The 17,199-nt window shown below is 44.0% G+C and overlaps 1 long non-coding RNA gene across 2 annotated transcripts; it reads left to right on the top strand.

The window, feature by feature from the left end:
- The first annotated feature begins 79 nt into the window (after positions 1–79).
- On the top strand, positions 80–16,933 carry LOC131103665 (uncharacterized). 2 transcript variants are annotated; one of them, XR_009119643.2, is made up of 4 exons: positions 80–532; positions 600–645; positions 13,519–13,612; positions 15,958–16,933. It is a non-coding gene; the product is annotated as an uncharacterized LOC131103665 (long non-coding RNA). The 2 variants fall into 2 exon arrangements; XR_013629981.1 differs by lacking the exon at positions 15,958–16,933 and having other exon boundaries at positions 13,519–13,801.
- Positions 16,934–17,199: the final 266 nt, after the last annotated feature.

The raw sequence follows: 17,199 nt of genomic DNA, 5'->3' as shown, positions 1-17,199 counted from the left end.
TCTGCAGTCCCCCTTCCGGTCCTTGTCTTTGTTTACATCGCACTGCACATGCGCCGGCTACGGAAACGCTGCAGGGACACGATAGGAGCTCGTGGGCCAAACTTGGATAGCATACTAGCCAGCAGCTAACTAGTTAGCCTTCCGTTTATTCACTATAAACTTAAGAAAGGCTTTCAAACGGAGTGGGGAGGAAAGACAACGTATGAAGCCAAGTGGAATTCTTTTCACTTACCACGTCCACGTCGAACATGCCGTGGCTGACTAAACGCATGGTGACGGTAATGTAATGGAACGTCACGTCTCAGCAATGCTGTGTCAATACTGACCTCCGGTGGCCAGAATGCCATACTACATAGAACTTGTATTTGTCAATATTGTTTCTCTAATAACGGAACACAGTCAACCACAACACACCATAATTTCTTCATTAATGTTGGAAGAATTTGCGATAGAATGAGGGAGAAATATTCGAAGCGTGACGTAGCGAAGGACGACTGTAACAGAATAAAATGGCGGATTGTGACTAAACAAGGTACTTCTCTATTGTCCAAGATGTCAGGAACTTAAATATGTATCAGTAAATAGTATTTTTCTTTCAGGTCACTGAGGACAAGGTGATGGTCACCAAGTGTGCCAAGTCAGAAGGTAAATTATGATAAGAGCTTTTCTTTCTTAAGATGCGTGGCAATGTGAAATCAGTGAGGGATGAAAAGCATCTAAAGATGGCTGTGGTGTAGGGATTTATGCTACATAATTTCCACAAAGAACTACTGATGCAATGGGAACCATCTCTGGCAGACTTTCCTCCTGACACAATAGCAGGTTATGACTTCTACAATGATGTAATTGATACTCTGCTAAAACCATCAGCCATGGCCCATCCTTACATCTCTCCTTCTCATTCAGCTCCAGGCTCTTCCTCGGAACAGCAAGGCGTTTCCGAATGTGGGTGGTCCGGCCTTGTGGGAGGGAGGGAGGGAGAATTAGCCCGGCTCTCATGTTTCCCAAAGAGAGAGGGATGGAGGAGGGGAAAAAAATGACACACGGAAGAGAGAGTGAGGGAGTGAGTCAAAGGCAGAGACCCAAGCTTTGGGACTCTACATCTGTCTTCCAGATGTGCCCGCCACAGTTGTCTGAAACTGAGAAAAAAAGCTGAAAAGTAAAGGAAAATTGGTGCTAAACAGTTTTTTATTGTTGGGGATTACACAAGCAGCATAGGGTACAGTGTACAGTATCAACAGCCAGGATATCCTGCCTTCTTGCCTTTACCAAACTACAATGAAACAGCACATTAGACTCCCTGAAGGGAATGTATATAATAGAACACCTGTCCAAATATACTCAGTCGTAGCGGACATGCGGCAGGGATAAGGTAGGGGAGGCATTAGGAGAAAAATGCACAAGCTTATTCATATTTAGCTCGCCCTAAAAGATAGAAGGAATAATGCTGCACACAAACACGTCTGATTTGAAAGTCAGCTTTTCCTCAAAGGGCAGTCATGGTGGTCAAAGACATAGTTGCAGAGTTGATTTTATACCTAGATGCTACATACAGTGGATTTTGCACATTTGCAGCTCTGGAAATTTGCTGATTTTTGGTCAAAAAAATAATTAATTCATTACATTTTCTCTGTTAAAATGACGTTTGTACAGTGGAAAACACAGTCTGTCATTATTTATCAAATACGTGATAATACAGGTATAAAGTACAAGCACAAATTTACGACTGCGCAGTCACTTTGGTCACTTCAATGCTGCAAGAGGAAGGGGAAAAAAAGAGACATGGAGAGTTGATATGAGCCTGTGTGTATAAACAAAACCAAAATCTGAGCAAACATGAGAAGGAATCACCAGTGAGCCATCATTAACACACTGGCTGGAAGTTGTGCTCCTCTCCCTTGGTGCAAAAATGTTGTTGTAAGGTCCTTGTGGTCCCTCGCTGGATATGGAGGCGGTCTGCCATGTGAGACATGGTGGACGCCGCAGTATTTTTCTGTTATCATCGCACTCGATGGGCTCGCAAAGACAGCAAACCAAAGGAAAATAAACAAGATGACACACTTTTTCCTTCCCGGCAGTAAGCAGTTCTCCCTACTGCTGATTTACACCAAAATAACATGCTGCAGACTAGGTTTCTTAACACAGACGCTGCTATCGTCCAATCAAAACATCTGAACATTCCAAACGCTTTACTCATACAGTAAATAGTAATACATTTAACCTCACATTCAACCTCACCTCAGCCATGCAAGGATAAATGATCTTTGATCGCAATGATGAGGACTATCTAATGAGATGCAATACATTAACTGTATCAAAACATATGACACATCTATAATACCACTCCAATATTACCGCTCCAGCATAGCCTCGCGACCCTAGGATAAGCCGCATATAAGATGGATGGATGGATGGATGGATAATACCACTCAGACATTACTAACAATGTATTTATTGGTAAGACTGGGACGCCCATAAAGATGTCTGATTGTGACATTCTAATTCTAATAGCTGTTTTTTGTCATTCTAATAGCTTTGTTGGCCCACAGCATATAGAAAAAATCCAAAGAGAAAAAGCAATAATTTTATAACATCACAATATTATGAGGAAAATTAATGTCTTTTTAGTCACATAAAGTTTACAAAAATATTAACATTAAAGAAGGCTGTGTATATATATATATATATATATAACTGTACAACTGTATAACTATACAACTATATAGCTATACTGGGAATAAAGTCATAATTACAAGAAGCAATTTTACAAGAAGAAAATTGAAATAGTTGGGAGGAAAAAAAACAACAATAGAAATGAAAAAAAAATACGCCAGCTGTTTTTTACGAGAATAAAGTAAAAATATTAAGACCAAAATGTTATTCCAATTAAAAAGATAGTAGTAGTAGTTGTTGTAGGAATACATGGGAAATGTTAAACACCTCAGAAATAATAAAAAAAGTTTCTAAAAAATGAAAACAAACAAAACAAAGTTGGCATTGTTGTTGTCACAATGTAATTGCACCACACAGACTAAGTGTGTATTCGAACTAAATGCTTAGACACCAATATACATGCAGCGCAATACTAGCAGTTATGTCCCACAAGGTATGCTGGGTAACTTCCTGTTGGTTTGTCATGTGAGCCTATCCCAGCTGATCCTAGCAAATCTAAGATGAGCCGAAGAGATTATTTTAAAAATAACCCCCAGACCTGTGATATTAATCTTAGCAATTGTATACTTGCGTATAGTATTTGATCCTGGAGATGTTAGTGTGACCAGCTCTCTCTCGCCTTGTCTGTGGGTGTGCTCACTGGGAGCCTTCTCATCTTTTTCCCATTAGTGCTGTTTTTATGTTCCTTTCTAGCGAGAGTGTGTGTGGCTGCAATTGTTTATATGTGAGTGGGGGTGCAAGGGTGTGCACGTGTCCAACTTTATCTAGAAATATTTTGAAAATGATTTCACTTGGGTTATAATTTTTCAGACTGGCAAATTATCGTTTTAACAGTGTCACATTCATCTTTTGTTTATCTTTTGTTATTTTGGCTACTGAACATATCCTTTCATGTATAATAGATGTAACATAAACATATTTGGAATGGTGTCTACTTGCGTGACACATAATATTCCTAATAATATTAATGGTTAATCATAAATAAATAATCTTGGATACCATTATTTACTGTATAGAACACTTCTATGTGAGGACAAGGTTAAAAAGCCGCAGCTTTTCAGCATGTGGGATCAAACTATGGCAGAGATTGACGAAGGAACTCAAACGATGCACAAGGATGAGCCAATTCAAGAATCAATACAAGCAGGTGATGTTTGTAAAATACAAGGAAGAAGAGCCTTGAGTGAGTCATGTTGTGTTTATTTGTTATTATATGCATTTATTATGCATATTGCATATCATGCATGTTCTTGGAATGTGGGAGGAAACCGGAGTACCCGGAGAAAAGCCACGCATGCACATGAGAACATGCAAACTCCACACAGAGATGCCCAAGGGGTGGACTCGAACTCCAGTCTCCAGTCTCCGTGTGGCCTGCGTGCTAACCCTCGGCCTCTTTCCCACACTATAAGGAGCGTTTTTGTTTGTTGTGTATTTTTCTACATTGAAGCTTTGTTAAGGTGGTTGTTGGCGCAGTCTGAACAGAAGACAAGTATTCTTTCTGGAGCTGTGGTGTCGGATGGCCTCTGCACTGAGCATAATTGATGAATGGTGTGGTCCACATGAAGTGACACATGTGCTGTCGGCTGTAAGTGGGTGCAATGATTGGAGGCCTTTTGAAGCAGTCGTCTTTGTAAAGGACACCAGAGTGTGGTTAGGTCGTCGGCTTGTCACAGGCTATGCGCAGCAGTACACATGCTACCCTTCACTAGTATTACAGGCTTTTAGGGGGAGGTGATTGTAATATTCCTGTTGTAACACTCGCTTAATTCAAGGCAGAGCTGACCCTCGCCTACGCTTCTCCCCTTCTGCTCTATTGGATCAAGTCTAAATCCTGCACTCACCACATGAATGCGGGGCTGCGTTCGCTGCCCCCGTACACATCAACTGTCACACAGCTCTATGTGCTGTCATGTAGCTTACGCTGGGTATCGGCGTGTCGCAGGAAATCTGAGGAAGCTTAACAGAGACCTCGAGAGACCAGAGCTGGAGACAGACACGCAGGAATATTGGCGACGCGTCTCACTTACAAGCCCAAAATGATGAATTCCTTAGCCAAATTTGAGTTCAAGTTAAAACATAGTGTTTGGCTTTGGGATATCAATCAATCAAAAGTTTATTACATGCTGAAGGAAGAGATTTTTAGGTGTGTTGTCCTGTGCTGACCCACCACATGGTTATATACCAATGGTTATACCACTTGTTTTGTACTTTTGAATGTAACTTGCTTCGCAGCTATATAACTTTGTATTACAGCTATGTAACTTGCTTTGCACACTTTTTGACTTGTTTTGACTTCACACACTTAAATATTCACTGGTCCCGGCAACGGGATAAATATTATGCCCATATAGAATGTTGTGAATGTTGTGAGAAACGAACTAGAAGGTTGTGAGAAAAATGTTACCTTGAGGTGCCTGAGACAGAGGATGGAGGCGATGACTCCCCTCCTGCGGAGACAGGCTGGCCACCTGTTTTCGCACGAGCGAGCATATAAAGCATTTGTTTTCTCAATCCCGGTGAGAGTCTGCTGTGAACTGTGCACGAGTGTCCAGCTTTCGGTTTCCAGATTACTCTACCGGGGTTTTTGGCTCTCCGCCCTCTGTCAACGGTAAGGTATGCTATTCTGGATTCGAACTGTGTTGATTGGAGTGTTATGTGGGGGCATAGGGGTGACAGCTTATGTCTAGCATAATAACTCATGAAGGAGTGTTGTGTGGGGGCATAGGGGTGATCAGCTTGTGTCTAGCATAACTCATGATGGAGTGTTATGTGGGGGCATAGGGGTGATCAGCTTGTGTCTAGCATAATAACTTGAGGGGAAGTGTTGTGAACTGCTGTGTGTTTTACCATTAAATATCATTAATGTACATACAGTCGTTGTTTGTGATCATTTCTCTGCTGCGATCTCTCCGGACCTGTAACAACCTATTTCACAAAACATTTGGCGTCACGAACCTGGAACTTTTTGAAAAGGAGAGACTCAGTGAGAGAAATGTTTAGGAAAAAGGAAAATAGTCCCGCCGCGGAGAGCAGAGTTGTTCCGGGGTGGGGGGCAGCGCCGTGGAAGACGGTAGCTGATAAGTTGTTGCAAGCGGGGAGTTCTGGTCTGGAAGCATGGACAGAAAATACCGCTGGTGTTCCTAGGGTTGTGGTGAAACCCAAAGCTCCGCTCGGAGGAGCTGTTAAGACGGTAGCTGATAAGTTGTTGCAAGCGGGGAGTTCTGGTCTGGAAGCATGGACAGAAAATATCGCTGGTGTTCCTAGGGTTGTGGTGAAACCCAAAGCTCCGCTTGGAGGAGCTGTTAAGACGGTAGCTGATAAGTTGTTGCAAGCGGGAAGTTCTGGTCCGGAAGCATGGACAGAAAATACCGCTGGTGTTCCTAGGGTTGTGGTGAAACCCAAAGCTCCGCTTGGAGGAGCTGTTAAGTGCATGTGGGCATGCGCGCAGGCATGGGAAAATTCAGCCAGAAAAATATACTAGCCCGGAGCATGAAACGTTGAAACTAAGAGAACAAGTTGATAGAGTAAAAATAGAGAATCAGATGTTACAAACCAAAATAACATTGCTGGAGTGCAAAAAAGCTAATTTACAGCGGATGTGTGAGAAGGCTGTTGCTAGCACGAGGCATGTTACTCGCAAGCAGAGGAAAAATCTCAGGGGTGATGAGGTGAAAATACGAGCTTTTGTGATAAGTGGGGAGGATAATCCCGATGCCTGGGATCGAGAGGAGGATTGGGAGAAGTTTTTCCCTGATCTGTATCCTGACCCAGAGCAGGGGGAGGGTGATGGTGAGCTTCGTGTAGCTAGACCTGTACAGCGTCGGCGACGCGTACAAAGAGCGATGCCCCCTGCTGAGGAAAGGGTGACCGATGCTCAAGGTCAGCAGTTGTATGATGCACTGTGTAAATGGATGCGTGCCAATCCGCCACCAAGGGAGGAGGAGGTTGGTGTGCCTGTTAGAAGCTCTGATGATTCCGATTCAGACTCAACTACATCAGAAGGCGAACGGGAAAAGCATCAAATAGCTGCATTAAAGCGAGCACGCAAAGAAAGAAAAGAAAAGAGTAAGGCCAAAAAACAGAATCGGAAGGGGAGGCAGAATAAGAACCCCTTTTCGGAAGGCGGTGGTCTTTACCCCTCCTTAGCCAAGTTTGAATAGGATGGGGGTCAAGCCCCGGAGGCAGCGGCCAAATTTGTACCCCGCTGGTCACAAGAAGACCCTAGGCCTCATGTAAATAGGATTATTCATTGGAAAAGCTCAGATCAGGAAGTAAGAGCTTTAGTTGATACAAGGGCGGAGCCCACGATAATTTCAGGCAATCCTGCTAAATTCAAGGGACCGAAAATATCCATGATTGGACTGGGAGGAGCATGTGTTTTGTTTTTCAGTCATAGCCTGGTGGCGGAGTGTGGATGTTGAGGCTGCTGGTGGGACGTCTGGCAGAAGGGGCCCGAGGATCATCGTACCATGGGGTCCCACCCAGGAGATGGCCATGTCGGTTGTTGGGGCACTCTCCTGGCTGTCCTGCCTGCATGCGGCCCAAGGAACGCCCACTCTTGGGTGACACCGGTGGAAGGAGCTCCTCGCTTGCCTCGCGTGGTTCGAGTGGGATGGAAGAACAGCACCAATAATCGCACGCAGGATAACTTCCGCTGCCCTGCGTGGTCCGTCTGCCAGACTGCAAACATCACCATGGACTGCGACCCCTACCAAGGACCACATGCATGGTCCATGATCCTGAGAACGGGATGCAACGTTACCATTGAAGCTGAAGTAAGCCTCTGTCGATTAACAGGAAATCCCTTCCTGACGGAATATCCCTTCACACTTCGTGAGGACGTATCATGCTCATCGACCAAGGGGACTCAATGGACGGTAACGTCAGGCGACACTGACATCTGGATTTCAAACTCAACTGAGATCACGGGACGCAGGTCAACAATCTGGGTCATCTTGGTAGTACCACCACATCAGCAGGTGACACACCCTACGTTAGTGCCAATAGTGACATCATGCACACACATGGCTTACCAGGCGGCACATAATGAGATTCATTGGGAGATAAGGTTACCATCGATACCAACCTGCAAGCCACGAAGGAACAAACGAGCGTGGTATGATACACTGTTAGGGGGAACAGGAACTTTGTTAGGAATATTCAACACCATTGATGGGGAAGTGACACGATCTATGTTATCATCTACAGGTCAGACGACAGCTCATGGGTTCCGCAGGGTGGCACAATGGATGCCTACCACTGTAGAAATACAGAAAGGGGGAGCTCATGTAGTAGACACATTTCTGGGTTGGAACGTTGATATGTGGGATGCAACATCAGAAGTTTTACACAAGGTTGCAACGTTGAATAGTACCAAATGTACCTTGCAAATGCTTAGTGCTAAAGTTCAGCAAGAACGTCTGTTGAGAACATTGACCTCCTCAGCAGTGCAGCCGTGGAGACACTTATGGAACATATCGGACCGCGTATGGTTACAAGTTAAACCTAGCCTGACTCAGTGCAATGAAACACACTGTCAAGGGATGTGGTTGGAAGTAAACGTAACCCGACCCATGACCATATGCAGATATCGGATTTTGCCATTAATAGTGGGAAACCATTATTATTTCTTGAAAACGCATGGGGACTGGTTTAGTCCACAGACTAATCTGACTTATGATCTGGAAGGTTGTGACGTAATGGACAAGGGGACTGTATGCTTACAAATGCAAATATATCGAGACCCATGTTTTACGAATGACACGGCACTGTGTGATTGGAATGTGGAGAAGCCTGAGGACTTGCTATATCAGGTAGGGCCCCACTCTATTTGTGTAGCAACAGTGAATCCACATCCCCAGTTGCCAACGACACCGTTTTCCGGATGTTTATGGGACGTGCATCTGTTTACCTGGCACAATCAATCGTTTCGATTGACAGATTTCAGTTGGACAAACCGACTGTCTACTGTGCAATGGCAAGCCCTATCGCTGCCTTGGCAGGTGGATCTGACACGCTTCAGCAGCGCACTGAACCGTTCAGAGACACTTAAGCATCTTGTTAAAACTCATTTGACAGATGTGTCCAGGTTGCAGGTGTCCACCATGATCGCCCGGAATGAGGTGGTACATGCCACCAGGACAATTGAGCAATCTTCGGCTCATCACTGGTGGGATATATTTACAGGAATGTCGATAACAGCACGACGACACTTAGTCCCTCCATTATTGGTTCTTATCATATGCTTAGCTTTACTAACGTTGGTTAACTTCTGCATGTTTTGGTATATTAGACGCACCCGAGCTATGTTGTCGCGACGCATTTATAACGCAGTTTCTTGAATTATGAAAATAGAACTATACGATGATTTGGGGCCGTTTGGGAGGGAAATAACAAAGAAGCTGACCCTCCGGGTCATCATGCATCCTGGTGGCCAAGGCGTTCGGACCCCCTGCATTTTACGTTTCCTGATCGTATTTCTATGTATCAGTTTGTTATTGGGCACATGTTACACGGGAATCATGACATCATGGTGTTGTTGCTCCAGGGGGATGCCTATGTTAATTGGATGTTTGAAAATGAAGATGATCTACCTGAACGGTTTATCAATTAAGTGGTGGTTTCAGCTCAGGCCACAGGGTGGAGTGAAGGAAGAGATTTTTAGGTGTGTTGTCCTGTGCTGACCCACCACATGGTTATATACCAATGGTTATACCACTTGTTTTGTACTTTTGAATGTAACTTGCTTCGCAGCTATATAACTTTGTATTACAGCTATGTAACTTGCTTTGCACACTTTTTGACTTGTTTTGACTTCACACACTTAAATATTCACTGGTCCCGGCAACGGGATAAATATTATGCCCATATAGAATGTTGTGAATGTTGTGAGAAACGAACTAGAAGGTTGTGAGAAAAATGTTACCTTGAGGTGCCTGAGACAGAGGATGGAGGCGATGACTCCCCTCCTGCGGAGACAGGCTGGCCACCTGTTTTCGCACGAGCGAGCATATAAAGCATTTGTTTTCTCAATCCCGGTGAGAGTCTGCTGTGAACTGTGCACGAGTGTCCAGCTTTCGGTTTCCAGATTACTCTACCGGGGTTTTTGGCTCTCCGCCCTCTGTCAACGGTAAGGTATGCTATTCTGGATTCGAACTGTGTTGATTGGAGTGTTATGTGGGGGCATAGGGGTGACAGCTTATGTCTAGCATAATAACTCATGAAGGAGTGTTGTGTGGGGGCATAGGGGTGATCAGCTTGTGTCTAGCATAACTCATGATGGAGTGTTATGTGGGGGCATAGGGGTGATCAGCTTGTGTCTAGCATAATAACTTGAGGGGAAGTGTTGTGAACTGCTGTGTGTTTTACCATTAAATATCATTAATGTACATACAGTCGTTGTTTGTGATCATTTCTCTGCTGCGATCTCTCCGGACCTGTAACAACCTATTTCACAAAACACATGCGCGCACACACACACGGCCAATTGCATCAAAAACAATTACAAATAAAATACAGTATTTGCAACACATGTTTACTTTTACTTTTAGTTTTAATAAGCAAATTGCAGGCCACACTTCACATTCTACCTTCATTTTCCCTTGACATTACTGTCAGGCATCTTAAATGGGCCTATATATATATATATATATATATAAATATATATATATATATGTATATATGTATGTATATATAATCTGCTATCAGGAGATCAAGGGTTTGGGCATCTCTGTGTGGATTGAGTTTGTACTCTGGCCTCCTGCCACAGCCCAAAAACATCCATGTTACGTCAGTTTGAGACCCCACATTGTAGGCTGGACTGTGAGTGTGAATGGTTGTTTATCCATATTCGTCCTGTCATCAACTGGCGACCAATCCCGGCCCGAAGGCACAGGGATAGGCTCCTGCTCACCAGTTGACCCTCATGAGGACCAGAAAAATGGTTGAATGGACAGTTTGCACACCTGTAAACCTGGAACTGATCATGTGGCCGATCTGTTCTCACAGATCCACCAGTCCACACACCAGGGATCTGACCCGTACCACCACACAAATCAATCTTGAAATAGGAGCCTCTTAGCAGACACTTTACAGCCAAAGCCAAAACACCCCAAAACAACACTAGGAAGCTTCCCACTTTCAACGCGAGCCAACACATAATCGCTCCTGAACAAGGGCCCATTATTGTCATATCTCCTCAAAACCCAAAACACATTCCCCCACACTTGACCTTGAGCTAACAAGGTTTGCCGGCAAAAGGTTTTCCAGTGACTGCAGACGAGCTGACTGCAGGGAAGAGGCGCTTGGGTCCAGCTCAGGAAACACAGGGCCCATCAGCGTTGCCCCTGGGGGGGACACATACCCTTCAATCTTCATCTGAAATGAAAGGCAGGTCTTCCTGCACAGGAATGGGCCCCTTATTTCTTTTGTGGTCCCTTTGAAACATCCTGCAGCAGGGAAACACCAAGTTACCACGACAGAGGAAATAAGATGAAGATGTGTGGTGTTGTTTTGTCTAAAGGAGGGGTGTCTCATCAATATGGAAATAATCATAGGGTTTTTTGGTGCTATTGCATTTTTTGGAAGCTATGTCAGATAAATGAAATTACAACTACGCTCAAGTCATCAATGTCAAAGAGAGAAATTGTAAATGTTTCTTGGTGCTGTTGCGGCTGTCACATGAAGAATGATCAAAGAGCGTCTCCGATCCTTCCCGTGCTATGTTCTTACATAAATGTGTTCCAGTTTGAGCTCAGGCGTGAGGACCAGAGAGGGGACAAGTGTGTGACAGACAACTCGTGAGAGAAGCATGCACATCGCGGTGGCTTTCATGTGCAACCGGAGCCCGATCCTCAAGATAGATATGAGGTGGAAAAAGGGGGAAGAGAACGGGACAAACGTCTCGTCCAACCGCTAGAGTGGGATGTGCGTGTTTGGCTCGCCGATTCGGAAATGGTTTGCACACACTCCTTTGTGGATGCAAACTATTGAGATGCCAATCACAAAGAGTGACATATTTTCAACATCCTCAAGCCGCTCAGAGTACAAGTAACACGCTATTAACAGGAAACAAAACAGTTCCTACCACATCTGAATCTTGTCGTCCTCTCTTTTTGGAACAAAATTCAGCCACCAATCTGCCGTCCATATGTCTGACTTCACTCTTGGGTGAAGAACTCACACACATCTTCTGTGCATGTACAGTAGAAGTTAGTATCAGTAATGGATTGATACTGCCGTCGTATTTTTCACTTCTTTCACTTTGTGTTTTTTTTGTTGCATTGTTCATTTATTTTATATGTGTGGTCCTCGGGTGGTCCTCTGCGATATAGTAAGCCGAGTTTTAGTGTAAGTTGGAATTTCTGTCTATATCATGGGTGTCCAAAATTTCACCACACTGGACCACCACAGTCCGAGTACTAACGGCTTTACCCACCATATTAGTCATGACGGGCAGCTGTTGGGGCGAGTTGAACCGCTGCTTCCGTTTTACGAACTCTGCGATACCCCAGGGCAGTGCATAATCCAAGCAGCAGCAGACCTGTTATCATGGTCCCATGGTGGGTTATTTAGTAGTCTCACCTGCACACAGCGAGCGAGCAGTGCATTGGATTCTTTGTTGGGTACTGGATACAGGGCAAGTGGACTCATTTGTTACCTGCAATATTGTACGAAAACAAGACAATGTACAAAACCAGCCCAAATTTTGGTGACAATTTTCAATATAAACTGTGACACATGAACTTGTATGTATTTCTTCTATGCTGTGTAAATGCAGGTGGCGCAACACTGCATGGCCAGCATCCGGCACACGCGGTTGTGTAAGACAAATGGAGCCTAAATAGACCCAGGCCCTGAGACGTGTGTCTTAGCAGTGCAAACACATCATGCAGATATGGAACCCATCAAGCAGCATCAGTCATTTTTGCGCTCTCACTTCCAAGATTACTTCATTTTGGAGCGCCATGCCAGACCTCGCTCACTGAAATATCACAGGCCCACGAGACAAATGAATCCACATCTTCACGCAGCCTGTCTAATAATCAGCGGATGCTATGACTCAACATGCCCTCCGTATGTTGTTTATCCGAGGAGGCTGTCATGTTGATTTACCAAGTAAGCAAAGAGCGTTGAAGCCAAGCCTTGTTGTAGCTTGATTGTGACCATAACACATTAGGTATTAAGACCCCCACCCTTTAATGCTTTCTATTGAGGCAGGGTGGTCCAATCTAACAGTGTGTGTGTGGGACTGTCACAACAAAACATGACCCTTAGAAAGTCTCTCCATGTTAATTCTACTTAAACAATGCACACAAGCCTGTCCCAGAAACTACAAGGCTGCCATTGACACTGACCTCCCATTGCTTCCAAACTCTGTAACCCTCCCACGTTGTCCGGGCCCCGGCGCTGGCCACAGGGGCCGAGAATGCGGTTCAGGTGCAGGACTCTGCTGTTTCCAATTAGCAGGGTATAAATTAGCGTCGCTCTCCCCTGTCTTCTCTCCAAACATTGCTGTCTCTTCATCCTTGTCGACCCTCCACACTTGGCTCCGGTTTTGACCTTTCGTTTATAAGCTTGTGACACATACATTTCTAGCTTTACGGCTCTTATCACCAACCTCAAGATCTCAGATTGGTGCACGTATAAATCGAGTGTCATGTATCTAAATCTGAGAGCAACATGACTTCTGGTTTTACGGTAAGTCTGGAAGATGAGAGACCTCAAGGGCAAAGCATCCACTGATGAGGGTTCAGTTACGAGTGGCGCATCTTTATTTTTGCTGTTGTTTGCGACTCTTTTCTTCCTCAGGTCAGTCTCTTAAAGCGTGTGTTATTTTTCCAGGGTGGAGAGATCAGCTGCAATGTAGCCAAGTCGGACCTGAGGTCATCCTGGCATTGGGAGTTCACATCTGTTCAAATAAATCCTCCACTGTGCCGTAAGCAGTAAAAAAACACACACACACACACAAGAAGTGGCTGACTCGAACTACGTTCCTGTATAAAAACTAAGGTAGCTCAAACAATTTTTTAAAACGTTAATCCATGTTGAAATGAAGAGAAACTATGTTGAGCAGAGCGATGGAAACAGCTCCCTAAAAGTAAGAGAAACGAGAAAATAGTGAAAAGAATCAGTGGTTGTTGTAACACTCTCAAAATAAACTCAATTCCTGCCTTTTTTATTCGACTCTCAAAATCTCGTAATACATATGCTGACCAATTAAAGTGTGTATAGGTTACAAGTTTCATTTTTTTTTACGTAACATGACTCAAAGAAACAGGAATGACTTTTTAGCATGGAATGTATGAATTGTTGCCAAATGCCATTTGTAGTATTAGCATGCTGACACTGAGCACATTGCGTTATTTGGTCATGACCAAGAGTCAGAAGGGCAAGCAGTGAGTGACAATTTATCAGTGTCATAACTGTGTTTATTTTGGGTCAGTAATGGAACAAAAGTGGTTGTCTGTGTAGCGCTATATAGTGTGCATACAGGGTGCCGGGTTGCTAACAGACATTTTCTACCACAATCGGTGAGTCTACCTGAGTTCAGGAAAAACGTAACGCTATAATGCTAAAGCTACTTACATCTGAATGAATGCAATCATTTTGGATGCAAAGCCAGTCAATGAAAAGGTGTGACTTGATACAACGTGTGTTGGTTGAAGCTTGCCAAAATGTTTCATGCAATACTCTCAGCGGTTACTTAAGCAAGTACTAACAACACAAGTAGTGTCTGGGGTTGCCATGACGGCTCTTGTTAATGCTACTAAGTACTTTTAATGTTGTACTCATACACTCCTATTCCTCAATCAGAACTGTATTTGTCTTAACTAGCTGGTTGAGTCAGATTGCTTGCAATGAAGGAATTGTAATGTAACTAGTATTCATGTTAAGGATTTTTTCTAATGAAATCAAATACATTATAAAAACATACCAATCAACCTGAAAATGGCAACCCAACACCCATACTGTACATATAGTGGCTGTGTAATATTTATGTTGCACATACTCCTCAGGGATAATATTTCACCTTGCACGTTTTCCACATTCCTCACTTTGGCACCTGTCATGTGTGTGTTTTTTTATTTGTTTTTTTACAAGCTCAGCCGACCGTTACAAAGGACATGTTGTGGTCACAGGGATCAAATACTCTCAAGGTGCAATGTGTGTGAATGTACGTATCTCTATTATTCTCACTTTGGCACTGGAGCTGCTGCCATTGCCTTTTTACACAATTCCCCACCTCAATGTGCCCTCAGAGCAACATTTTACGATTCCCTGTTGGAAACCTCAAAGGAGACAAGAGGGAAAAATAAAAAAGTAGATGGTTTTTTAGCAGGTTTCTGCTCTGTGAACAATAGTAGGGGGGTAAAGACGCTGCTAAAGATGTGCGAATCACGAACAAATTGTTCAAAACATGCAAGTTAAGCATACTCGTCTCCATTCATTTACTAATTAAAACTAATTTTAATTAATTAAATGAATACATCTCAAAACTCGAGTTTTACTGACTCATGGTTGCATGACAAAAACACGAGTTTTACTTACTCGAGTATTACTGACTCACAACTACTCCATGAAGACTTAAGTTTCACTGACGCACGTGTACTCCGCAAAGACTTGAGTTTCACTGACTCAGGGGTACTCCGCAAAGACTTGAGTTTCACTGACTCACGGGTTGCTGAAGATTCAGGTTTCACTGACTTATGTGTGCTCAACAAGGACTGGCGAAGACAAACATGTCGCTGACCCACGGGTACTCAACACAAACTCACCACAGCTTTTACTGACTCTAGTGCTCGCGGAAGATCGAAGACTCTGACTTTACTGACTCACAGGTACTCGATGAAAACTCCAAATTACTGATGCACTGATGCTCGACGAAACTTGAGTTTCACAGAATCGTGGTTGTAAGTTGTAGCACATGTTCGAATTTCGCATGCACTTTGTGACTGGAGCACCAAATTGACTCCAGCGAATGACCCATAAGAAGTCAGTAAAAAGAATTGTTTCCCATCACCAGCCAGCAACATTAGACACAATGTTGCTTCATGTACTGCAGCCTCTGACCTGCAGCTGGCTGGAACATGTAGAAAAATGCTAAAAGGGGGTGAACCAGATTAAGATGAAGAGCAAGAATGGTGAACTTCCACCCCATCCATGAGCCGTCCTCCACAGGAGTCCAGAAGATAAACAGTTCGTTTAACAGAGACTTTTACCTCTTCTCCCAAACCTCACTTCACCCTTCCACACTCTCTGTGGCTTCCTCTCTCCGTCCAGATGTTTGGCCCGACAGCAGCAGTGAGCGGGCACAGATTACCAGTAGGGATCTCCAGCGTGGACTGGAATGCTGACCCTACTATCCATCTCCATCAGAAGAAATACGTTTGTTTGACTTGAGATGTGATTGTGTTTTTTCTTCCCCACACCTGCAGCTTCCTCAACCCCCCCCCCCCCCCCCCCCACACACACTGATCAATAGCTTTGCTTGGAGTAGCACCAATGTTGCTGCTACTGCTCATGTTTTCCATTCTCCTCTGGTGTAGACCTTTTCTTACCAGAATTTGAATCCAGTGAAGTTGTGAAATGAAACAGACGTGCTTCGTGCACCGACAGCTTTGGACTTTTCTTGCTATTTGCTGTCACTAGTGCTGTGATTGACTGTTGGCCTGCGTGGGAGTCGCGTGCTTATCAGAGGCTACTCTTGGGGAATTTGCATCAAATAATAAACTGCCTCAAACTTGTGTTATGATACTAATATCTCCATCTGGGGCCACCATGATGTATTTGTCGAATCCTTGTGGTTTTTAATGCAAATCCAAAGTTTTGAAAAGACCATGGAACCTGCTTAATTCAAGGGGGCTTTTGTCGCCATTGATTCCTTAAGTCGACATCTGCATGCATGGTCGACCATTTTTGTTGACATACTTTCAGACCCTAAGGGGTCATTTCTCTGAAAATGGTTTAGTTTATGTCAATATGTGTTGCTATGCACCGTACCGCAACTTCACTACTGTCTATTTGCACAGCATTAGAAACCGCACACAGTGACTAAAAGTCGGGAACCTGGATTCTACACCCTTGTTTTTAAGGTTGTTAGCAACCGGAAACAAAAAAGTCAAGTCATACAGTAAAATTGCCACAACAGCTTTTAGATAATTAATATTGTATGTGCAGGGGTGTCAGATGGCAATGTGGAGATGTTGCAGGGGGCATCCCACATGGCCGAAGGCCCTCGACTGTGTGGTAATGACAGGTAATGACCTTTTTTAACAGGACAGCTCATGATGTCCACCTCACTTTTTTGGACCATCCTGCGTGTCCGCCTGATCCGAATCCCAAGAACATTTGAGGATGAATGGCAAGGGAAGTTCCAGTAGGTGGATGCCCTGTGTGAAGCCATCTTCGCCACCTGGAGCAACATTCCCACGGGCCTCCTGGAAACTCTGGTATCAAGCAGCATGCCCAATGGTTTGGGCATGGTGATTAACAAAATGTAAATTCTTGCAATTATTCAACTGG

This window comes from Doryrhamphus excisus, linkage group LG16 (assembly GCF_037039965.1).
Source record: "Doryrhamphus excisus strain RoL-2023G ecotype Guam linkage group LG16, RoL_Dexc_Guam_v1.1, whole genome shotgun sequence".
NCBI lineage: Eukaryota > Metazoa > Chordata > Actinopteri > Syngnathiformes > Syngnathidae > Doryrhamphus > Doryrhamphus excisus.
The sequence above is the reverse complement of the archived record's forward strand: the minus strand, read 5'-3'. Positions and strand labels throughout refer to the sequence as shown.